Consider the following 10,828-nt stretch of genomic DNA (forward strand, 5'->3'; position numbering starts at 1 on the left):
TTTAAGACTCCCCCCCTTTTTAAGACCTTGATATTTCAGATGTTCTGTTCCGAACGTCTGTAAATTTCCCCCATTTTAAGACCGACTCTCCATTTCAAGACCTGATTGTGTGAGATTTGTGTCAGATCCTTAGTGAAAAGGGGGGTTCCCTTGAAAACATCACTCTCCTGCCCTTCCCCCAACCCTCAAAACACAAGACCACAATCCAACAAAGAAATGACAATTGACATGTTTTTTTCAACAGAAAAGTGTCATGCATGTGGGGGGAGGGAAGAGGAGAGAGTGGGCAATGAAAAGGTGGGAGGCCTCGAGGCTTTAATTCCCAAGATGCGCTCACAGCATTTCAATTTCAAACATAAAGTAGAACTTGTCTATAGCGACCATGAAAAGGACCAACCAAAAAGGGTCGCTATATATAGACAGGTGGTGAACAATATAGAAAAATATAGAAAAAAAATGTGGTCTTAAGGGCAGGTTTGACTGTCCTTTGTTTTAAAATGAAATGAAAGCTGCATGGTCAATGATCACTCAATGTCAATCATCACTCAATGTCAATCATCACTCAATGTCAATCATCACTCATGGTCAATCATCACTCAATGTCAATCATCACTCATGGTCAATCATCACTCAATGTCAATCATCACTCATGGTCAATCATCACTCATGGTCAATCATCACTCAATGTCAATCATCACTCAATGTCAATCATCACTCAATGTCAATCATCACTCAGGTCAATCATCACTCAATGTCAATCATCACTCAATGTCAATCATCACTCATGGTCAATCATCACTCAATGTCAATCATCACTCATGGTCAATCATCACTCAATGTCAATCATCACTCAATGTCAATCATCACTCAATGTCAATCATCACTCATGGTCAATCATCACTCAATGTCAATCATCACTCATGGTCAATCATCACTCAATGTCAATCATCACTCATGGTCAATCATCACTCATGGTCAATCATCACTCAATGTCAATCATCACTCAATGTCAATCATCACTCAATGTCAATCATCACTCAGGTCAATCATCACTCAATGTCAATCATCACTCAATGTCAATCATCACTCATGGTCAATCATCACTCAATGTCAATCATCACTCATGGTCAATCATCACTCAATGTCAATCATCACTCATGGTCAATCATCACTCAATGTCAATCATCACTCATGGTCAATCATCACTCATGGTCAATCATCACTCAATGTCAATCATCACTCATGGTCAATCATCACTCAATGTCAATCATCACTCAATGTCAATCATCACTCATGGTCAATCATCACTCAATGTCAATCATCACTCAATGTCAATCATCACTCGTGGTCAATCATCACTCAATGTCAATCATCACTCAATGTCAATCATCACTCAATGTCAATCATCACTCATGGTCAATCATCACTCAATGTCAATCATCACTCAATGTCAATCATCACTCATGGTCAATCATCACTCAATGTCAATCATCACTCATGGTCAATCATCACTCAATGTCAATCATCACTCAATGTCAATCATCACTCATGGTCAATCATCACTCAATGTCAATCATCACTCAATGTCAATAGCATACAACACAGTATAAGTCAGTGTGTGCACTTAATTTAAAAGTTCAAGAACCAAACCATCAATGATAAACTATGTCACGTGTCAGTCTCACCCATCATCAATTCCTGAATAAATGTGTCATGTTTTTTAGACATTAGAAAAATACAACTTACACAGATAAATTTTGTGTCACGTGAAACTGCAAGTGTGTATTATATATATATATAAATTACAATTACCACTACAGTACAAGAATAAATGCACATCTTCAGGAGAGTGATGTTTCCCAAATAAAGACTTATCACTCTGAAAAGTTTCCCCAAGTTTGAAACTATGAAAGGATCACATACATGTATGTATGTACTGTACAATTTGAGAAATCAGATGACACTCAGACTCAGAATATGATAAATCTAAATTCTAATTGTAAAGCACTACTTACAGTAATACACAAATATTTCCTTGAAAACTATATTTAGCGCCATATCAACGTTCTTGTCATAATCGCCTGTTCTAAAAATAACTTCTATGAAATGCACAACAAACCCGCGGTATGCAGGAAGTTCTTGTTCCTGATTCCACACAACACACACTGCAGAGGCTACAACAGCTGTTTCCACCATGTCTTGTTTGAAATTTCGCCAACAGTATTACATCTAGGCTATAATAACACAGATTCATCGCCTTTAAACCCACCGCATGACATAAACTCGATTCTTGTACAGATCTATCTGGATAACAAGACAGCAACTGCGAGAAGAAAGAGTGAAACTGAGTCAACCGACTAGCACACTCGACACTATTCTCTACACGTGTACGAGTTGTGACACTTCAATAGCGTTGACATTTCCCTGTGGTCTCCGTCCCTCATTACCATCAACTGATCAGGCCCAGCGATTACTCGTGTGTCCGACCATAGATATGGTCCGACCACATGCTACCTTAGCCTACTAGTAGTAGTACACACTTGCCTTTGGGCGTACGTTGTAAACTCCGTTGAAACTTTGACCCGACGCTTAAAGTGGTTTGCTCCTACTTCCACATTATAGTCTACTCGTGCATTTATGCAAAGTTTTATGACTGTATTTCTTATTACTTTCCCACGAAAAGACTGAAAATGTGTCAAACAGAACCTGACATGTATTCCTGGCGTTGCTTACCCGCCATGTTACGGCACGTGTCAAGGGAGAGCATCTGTTTAGCACTGCTGTTGCGTCCCATCTCGTCAGCGGCGCTTTTCCGGAAATGACCTGCGCTTTGTTGGAATTCCAGCTATGGCCGCCATTGTTGGAATTCCAACTTCGCGCTACGCGATTCTGGAAATGAACCGCGCGCAGAGTGAGAATGTTGCTCTTTCTTAGAATGCGATGATCAAATGATAATTGATGGACTACAATGATCAGCGTATGTTTGAAATATCAATAGTTGGTTGTAATAAAACAGATGCATCAGACAAAATCATACCAACTGTTATTATTCTTACTTACGAACCTTGGAAAAATAAACACTGACCCGGCTGGCCGGCTGAGATCTTTTTGACGTCGTTCTGAACAAACGAGTGCTTCAGTTTGCCATTTTAACTGGTGCTAGTCAAGTTTACCCTTACAATTTAAGTAACGTTGACAACACTCATGCGTAACTTAATTGTTACATAACAACATGATTCATTTTGACAAAATTACTCCAGGCCCTTAATTATCACACAAAATGCGGCGACTTGTATAACTTTAAGGTTTGATAGGTTATTTGGTATACATGTACAAATTTGACGCTAAGTTAACATTTAATATGCTGAAAAATGGCATTGCGTTCAGTTTCATTCTGTGAGTTCGACAGCTACTTGACTAAATGTTGTATTTTCGCCTTACGCGACTTGTTTTTTACTGCCGGGGTCCAAGGGCCGCCTGGGCCTTGGCGGATTGCAGGGGCAGCACGCAGCCAAAAATGAATTTTAACATTTAAGGTGAGGATTAAGAAGCCTCGCCTGGCTTCAAAACTGAAAAAATAACAAGGTTGGTTTTGGTACTCAAACCAAAAAATCGTGTTAATTGAAGGGAGAACAAGAACAAGAGAACAAGTCGCGTAAGGCGAAAATACAATATTTAGTCAAGTAGCTGTCGAACTCACAGAATGAAACTGAACGCAATGCCATTTTTCAGCAAGACCGTATACTCGTAGCATCGTCAGTCCACCGCTCATGGCAAAGGGAGTGAAATTGACAAGAAGAGCGGGGTAGTAGTTGCGCTAAGAAGGATAGCACGCTTTTCTGTACCTCTCTTTGTTTTAACTTTCTGAGCGTGTTTTTAATCCAAACATATCATATCTATATGTTTTTGGAATCAGAAACCGACAAGGAATAAGATGAAAGTGTTTTTAAATTGATTTGGACAATTTAATTTTGATAGTAATTTTGATATATTTAATTTTCAGAGCTTGTTTTTAATCCGAATATAACATATTTATATGTTTTTGGAATCAGCAAATGATGGAGAATAAGATAAACGTAAATTTGGATCGTTTTATAAATTTTTATTTTTTTTTTACAATTTTCAGATTTTTAATGACCAAAGTCATTAATTAATTTTTAAGCCACCAAGCTGAAATGCAATACCGAAGTCCGGGCTTTGTCGAAGATTACTTGACCAAAATTTCAACCAATTTGGTTGAAAAATGAGGGCGTGACAGTGCCGCCTCAACTTTCACGAAAAGCCGGATATGACGTCATCAAAGACATTTATCAAAAAAATGAAAAAAACGTATGGGGATTTCATACCCAGGAACTCTCATGTCAAATTTCATAAAGATCGGTCCAGTAGTTTAGTCTGAATCGCTCTACACACACACAGAGACACACACACACACGCACACACACACGCACGCACATACACCACGACCCTCGTTTCGATTCCCCCTCGATGTTAAAATATTTAGTCAAAACTTGACTAAATATAACAAGAACATCATTTATTCTTCAGGCCTCTAGCCCCTAGAATAGGGTCGTTACAAACAAAAATACAAGTCAAAAGTACATACAGCGGCAAAGCATCACGAAGATACAAAACTAAACACATACAGCAGCAAAGCAACAAAGATACAAAACTAAACATACACGGTAAAGTAATACAGTCACAATCAGTCGTCTTGAGCTACGTTTTCAGTAAACTCCAGGCGAGTTTTTAGAGCAATAAACAAGTAAATGCTTAATCTACGAATATCAGATGATGAGCCGTTGCGGAGAATATTCACAAAATTTAATGAGTTATATCTTGTATTTAGAAACTTAGCCCTGGCGTTTACATACAATGGATTAATTGAAGGGAGAGAGATAGAGAGTGAGAGAGAGAGAGAGAGAGAGAGAGAGAGAGAGAGAGAGAGAGAGAGAGAGAGAGAGAGAGAGAGAGAAGAGAGAGTGAGAGGGAGAGAGAAAGAAAGAGAGAGACTGAGCGACACAAAGAGAGGGAAAGAGAGAGACTGAGCGAGACAAAGAGAGAGAGTGAAAGAGAGAGATAGAGAGTGAGAGAGAGAGAGAGAGGGAGAGAGAGAGAAAGAGATAGAGAGAGAGACAATGACAATTCTTTATTTTACGAGGGTAACAGAATAAGCATTGGTATACTTTTTTGCATCTGGCCCTCGCCCTAAAGAGGGACTAAATCTACTATAAAAACTACTACTACTACTACTACTACTACAATACTTACATAATTAGTAAAACAGGATAAGTTTATGTACATACGTGCATTATATGAAACATTGTAGTTTATACATGTTCATGACAAGGTGCAAAGCAAAAATTTGCAAGTCAATTAGAGTAAGAATACTATGCAATAGTACATCAACTCTGCAAGACAATGGATATTATGCAGAACATCATAATTTCATAAACAAAACAATAAATCAAAAGTGAGTGACTGTGTCTCAAAGGACATAACAATCAAGAATATACTATTTTCATTAAATGGGATATATATTTGTTTTTGAAAGAATCTGTGCTGGTAGCTTCCCGTAAGGCATTTGGAAGAGCGTTCCAGAGACGGCCACCTGAATAAACTAGACTAGACTTAAATAAGTCTATCCTAGGAAGAGGAGTGTTAAATTTCATAAGGTGGTGTGAATTCTTCAAAGAGAACTTTGAACAAATGGTTTGGGGTAAAGTTTCGGATATAATTTTATGCATAAAGATTCCTTTGTTAAAAAGCAGTCTTGACTTTAGAGGTAAGATCCCTAAATGTATGTAGTCTAACTCTGTGAGGGTAGTGTGCTTTAGTAATACTACTTTTAGCGCTCTTTTATGTAATCTGCTAAGTGGTTTTAAGGAATTTTCACTTGCTGAGTCCCATAGAGTGGATGCGTAATCAATAACAGATTGAATATGAGCAATGAAGAATAATTTTCTGGTGTGGCAGTTCAGGAAGTGTTTAATTCTAGATAAGAGGTACACTTTCTTTGACACCACTTTACTAAGTTGCTCTATGTGGGTTGACCAAGACAAGTTGTTATCGATATTAACACCCAGCAGTTTGTGATGGTCGACTTTTTCCACTATTTCACCATCTATCATTAAAGCAGGACCAGCTGAATAAATATTCTGGCGTTTTTGTCTTGTTGTTATGACCATATATTTGGTTTTCTTTGGGTTAAGAGACATATGGTTTAGTTCAGTCCACGCTGTCAACTGGTTTAAACTTCTTTGAAGTGATTCTGATAAGCGAGTTAAATTTGTGTTGCTGGAGTGAATTGTGGTGTCATCTGCAAAAAGTTCACATACATTTTGAATATATAGGGGGAGGTGACTGAGAGTCTCTCTCTTTGTCTCGCTCAGAGAGAGACTGAGCGAGACAAAGAGAGAGAGAGAAAGAGTGAAAGAGAGAGAGAGAGTGAGAGAGAGAGAGAGAGAGAGAGAGAGAGAGAGAGAGAGAGAGGGAACGTGAGAGAGAGAGAGAGTGAGAGAGAGAGATAGAAAGAGAGTGAAAAGAAAGAGAGAGTGAGAGAGAGAGATTGAGACAGAGAGAGCGAGAGAGTGTGAGAGAGAGAAAGAGAGAGACTGAGCGAGACAAAGAGAGAGAGAGTGTGAAAGAGAGAGAGACTGATAGAGAGTGAGAGAGAGAGAAAGAGGGAGAGCGAGAGAGAGATAGAGAGAAAGAGAGAAAGAGTGAGAGAGAGAGAGAGAGAGAGAGAGAGAGAGAGAGAAAGAGAGTGTGAGAGAGAGGGAGAGGGAGAGAGAGAGAGAGAGTGAGAGAGAGAGAGGGAGAAAGAGAGAGAGAGAGAGTGAGGAAAGAGAGAGAAAAACAAGTCGCGTAAGGCGAAAATACAACATTTAGTCAAGTAGCTGTCGAACTCACAGAACGAAACTGAGCCCAACGCAACGCAGCAAGACCGTATACTCGTAGCATCGTCACTCCACCGCCCGTGGCAAAGGCAGTGCCAGTGAAATTGACAAGAAGAGCGGGGTAGTAGTTGCGCTTAGAAGGATAGCACGCTTTTCTGTACCTCTCTTCGTTTTAACTTTCTGAGCGTGTTTTTAATCCAAACATATCATATCTATATGTTTTTGGAATCAGGAACCGACAAGGAATAAGATGAAAGTGTTTTTAAATTAATTTCGTTAAAAAAATTTTGATAATAATTTGTTATTATTTAATTTTCAGAGCTTGTTGTTAATCCAAATATAACATATTTATATGTTTTTGGAATCAGCAAAGGATGGAGAATAAGATGAACGTAAATGTGGATCGTTTTATAAAAAAAATTTTTTTAAAAATTTTCCGATTTTTAATGACCAAAGTCATTGATTAATTTTTAAGCCACCAAGCTGAAATGCAATACCGAAGTCCGCGCTTCGTCGAACATTACTTGACCAAAATTTCAACCAATTTGGTTGAAAAATGAGGGCGTGACAGTGCCGCCTCAACTTTCACGAAAAGCCGGATATGACGTCATCAAAGACATTTATCAAAAAAATGAAAAAAAAAGAATGGGGATATCATACCCAGGAATTTTCATGTCAAATTTCATAAAGATCGGTCCAGTAGTTTGGTCTGAATCGCTCTACACGCACGCACGCACGCACACACACACACACACACACACACACACACACACACACACACACACACACACACACACACACACACACACACATACACCACGACCCTCGTCTCGATTCCCCCCTCGATGTTAAAACATTTAGTCATAACTTGACTAAATGTAAAAAGAGAGAGAGTGGGAGATAGAGAGAGTGAGAGAGAGAGAGAGTGACTGAGAGAGACAGAGAGAGAAACAGAGATAGACAGACACAGATAGAGACAGAGACACAGAGAGAGACAGAGACAGAGCGAGCTTCAGTGTACCCTCCAATATGGAGTCGGTCTCAGAACTTGAATGTGGAACCTGTCCTGACGACCATCACTCGATAACGACCTCATCCCTTTTGCCAACCACGATATGTAACCCCGAGGATTGTTGTTGTTGTTGTTGTTTACATGAATATGAAATAACTGATACAGCTTCACGTCCAGCCTTCTTTGACTCCTTTTAGTCAAAATCAACAGTCAGTGATACGGTAGATTTGTGCTGACTCATCGAATTTTTTTAATTTGTTGCAATCTTGAAGAACAATGACAGATGCGCCACATACTCAAATTCCATGTACATATTTTATCAGACATGGGGTGTATGAGGATTTCAACGCGAAAATAGTTTTTGAGAAGTTGACTCATTCAGAGCGCTGAGCGCAAATGTTGAAATGTCGGCCTAGGCCTAGCAAAGCTCACTGCCGACACACTTAACTGATCAATGGCTCTTGAAAAAGCATTTTCCAAGAATTTTTGTGTGTGTTTTAACAAGTGCGCTGTGAACAGCCATTGTTAAAACTTTTTTTTTTTTTTTTTTTTTTTTGAACCTCAGTTACAATATGACTCGCTATGAGTATGATACTGTGAGCGAAGCTGAACAGGTTAAACGTAAACAGATTGGGTTATAAATAATAATAATATCATTTTTATATTTAGTCAAGTTTTGACTAAATATTTTAACATCGAGGGGGAATCGAAACGAGGGTCGTGGTGTATGTGCGTGTGTCTGTCTGTCTGTCTGTCTGTCTGTCTGTCTGTGTGTGTGTGTAGAGCGATTCAGACTAAACTACTGGACCGATCTTTATGAAATTTGACATGAGAGTTCCTGGGTATGAAATCCCCATACGTTTTTTTCATTTTTTTGATAAATGTCTTTGATGACGTCATATCCGGCTTTTCGTGAAAGTTGAGGCGGCACTGTCACGCCCTCATTTTTCAACCAAATTGGTTGAAATTTTGGTCAAGTAATCTTCGACGAAGCCCGGACTTCGGTATTGCATTTCAGCTTGGTGGCTTAAAAATTAATTAATGACTTTGGTCATTAAAAATCTGAAAATTGTAAAAAAAATATTTCTTTTATAAAACGATCCAAATTTACGTTTATCTTATTCTCCATCATTTGCTGATTCCAAAAACATATAAATATGTTATATTCGGATTAAAAACAAGCTCTGAAAATTAAATATATAAAAATTATTATTAAAATTAAATTGTCGAAATCAATTTAAAAACACTTTCATCTTATTCCTTGTCGGTTCCTGATTCCAAAAACATATAGATATGATATGTTTGGATTAAAAACACGCTCACAAAGTTAAAACGAAGAGAGGTACAGAAAAGCGTGCTATCCTTCTTAGCGCAACTGTTACCCCGCTCTTCTTGTCAATTTCACTGCCTTTGCCATGAGCGGTGGACTGACGATGCTACGAGTATACGGTCTTGCTGAAAAATGGCATTGCGTTCAGTTTCATTCTGTGAGTTCGACAGCTACTTGACTAAATATTGTATTTTCGCCTTACGCGACTTGTTTCGTTTAACATGGACAATCTTCGAAAATGTACAATATTTTCAATCAATTATAATTTAGCTATAATTCTCTCCGTCAACTGGCATTTGCATACTTTCTCTCTTTCTCTATCCTCTTTCCCCATCCTCTCTCTCCCTCCCCTCCCCTCTCTCCCTCTCTCTATCTTTAATCGTCCTCTCTCTCTCTCTCCCCCTCTCCCCTTCTCTGTCTCTCTCACCCTCCTGACTCTCTCTCTCTCTCTCTGATACTGTGAGCGATGCTGAACAGTTTAAACATAAACCCTACCATTCTCTCTCTCTCTCTCTCTCTCTGATACTGTGAGCGATGCTGAACAGTTTAAACATAAACAGATAGGGTTATAAATAGCAATAATATCATTCTTTCGTTTAACATGGACAATCTTCGAAAATCTCTCTTTCTCGCTCTCTCTCTCTCCCACCCCTCCCTCTGCTCTTTCTCTACCTCTCTCTCTCTCGCACCCTCCCCTTTCCCCCTCTCTCTCTCTTCCTCTCTCAATCTCTCTCTCTCTCTCTCTCTCTCTCTCTCTCTCTCTCTCTCTCCCTCTCTCTCTCTCTCTCTCTCTCTCTCTCCCTCTCTCCCTCTCTCTCCTCCCTCTCCCTCCCTCACTCTCTCTCTCTCTCTCTATTACCATGGTTGTGTTTAAATGAATTGATAATAATGATATATTTTGCTGTTCGTCATAATTGTTTTCATCATTGGTTCACCTTAGTTAATACATTGACATTTGCAACGAGTCATTTACAATAGCATGATAGTACTGGGTTTCTCAGTCAAAAAGCCGAATGGAGAGCTCTCTTTCAAATATACAATTTGGGTCAAAGCCTTCTCCGTATTTGTATATACTTATTGACATTTTTGCAACAAGCAGAATAAAGTTAATATTTCTTATAGTTTGGTCCTGTTGCTTGTTCGGTTGGAAACCAAATAAAACGTCCTGAGTTTCTTTTAATTTTATCTGTGAACCTGTTTTTATATAAATTTGCTTTTCTACGTTCTTCCAAAAAAGTGATATTCTTGGGCATTTAAAGAAAAAATGTTCAATGAAATCAATATCTCCACACAGACTACAGCGATTGTTTTCACGTTTTTTCATTGTTAAAACTGTATTAAAGGTAAATTGAAGCTTTCATTTTTCTAAATGCATGCTAATTTTTTTTTCAATCTTTTTAAAACTCTTTCTGGCATGTCGCATAACAGCAGAACTAATATATCACATGCCTTGAGATTTTGTGTGTAGTTTACGACACGTGTTAGCACAAATCACGGAAAATGTGAAGACAATGCAGTAAGAAGTTACTGACATGTTTTTTGTCTCATCACCCGCTATTTAAACGGCTTCAAAAACTGCCTTTTATG

The sequence above is a fragment of the Littorina saxatilis genome, linkage group LG10 (genome assembly GCF_037325665.1).
Source record: "Littorina saxatilis isolate snail1 linkage group LG10, US_GU_Lsax_2.0, whole genome shotgun sequence".
NCBI lineage: Eukaryota > Metazoa > Mollusca > Gastropoda > Littorinimorpha > Littorinidae > Littorina > Littorina saxatilis.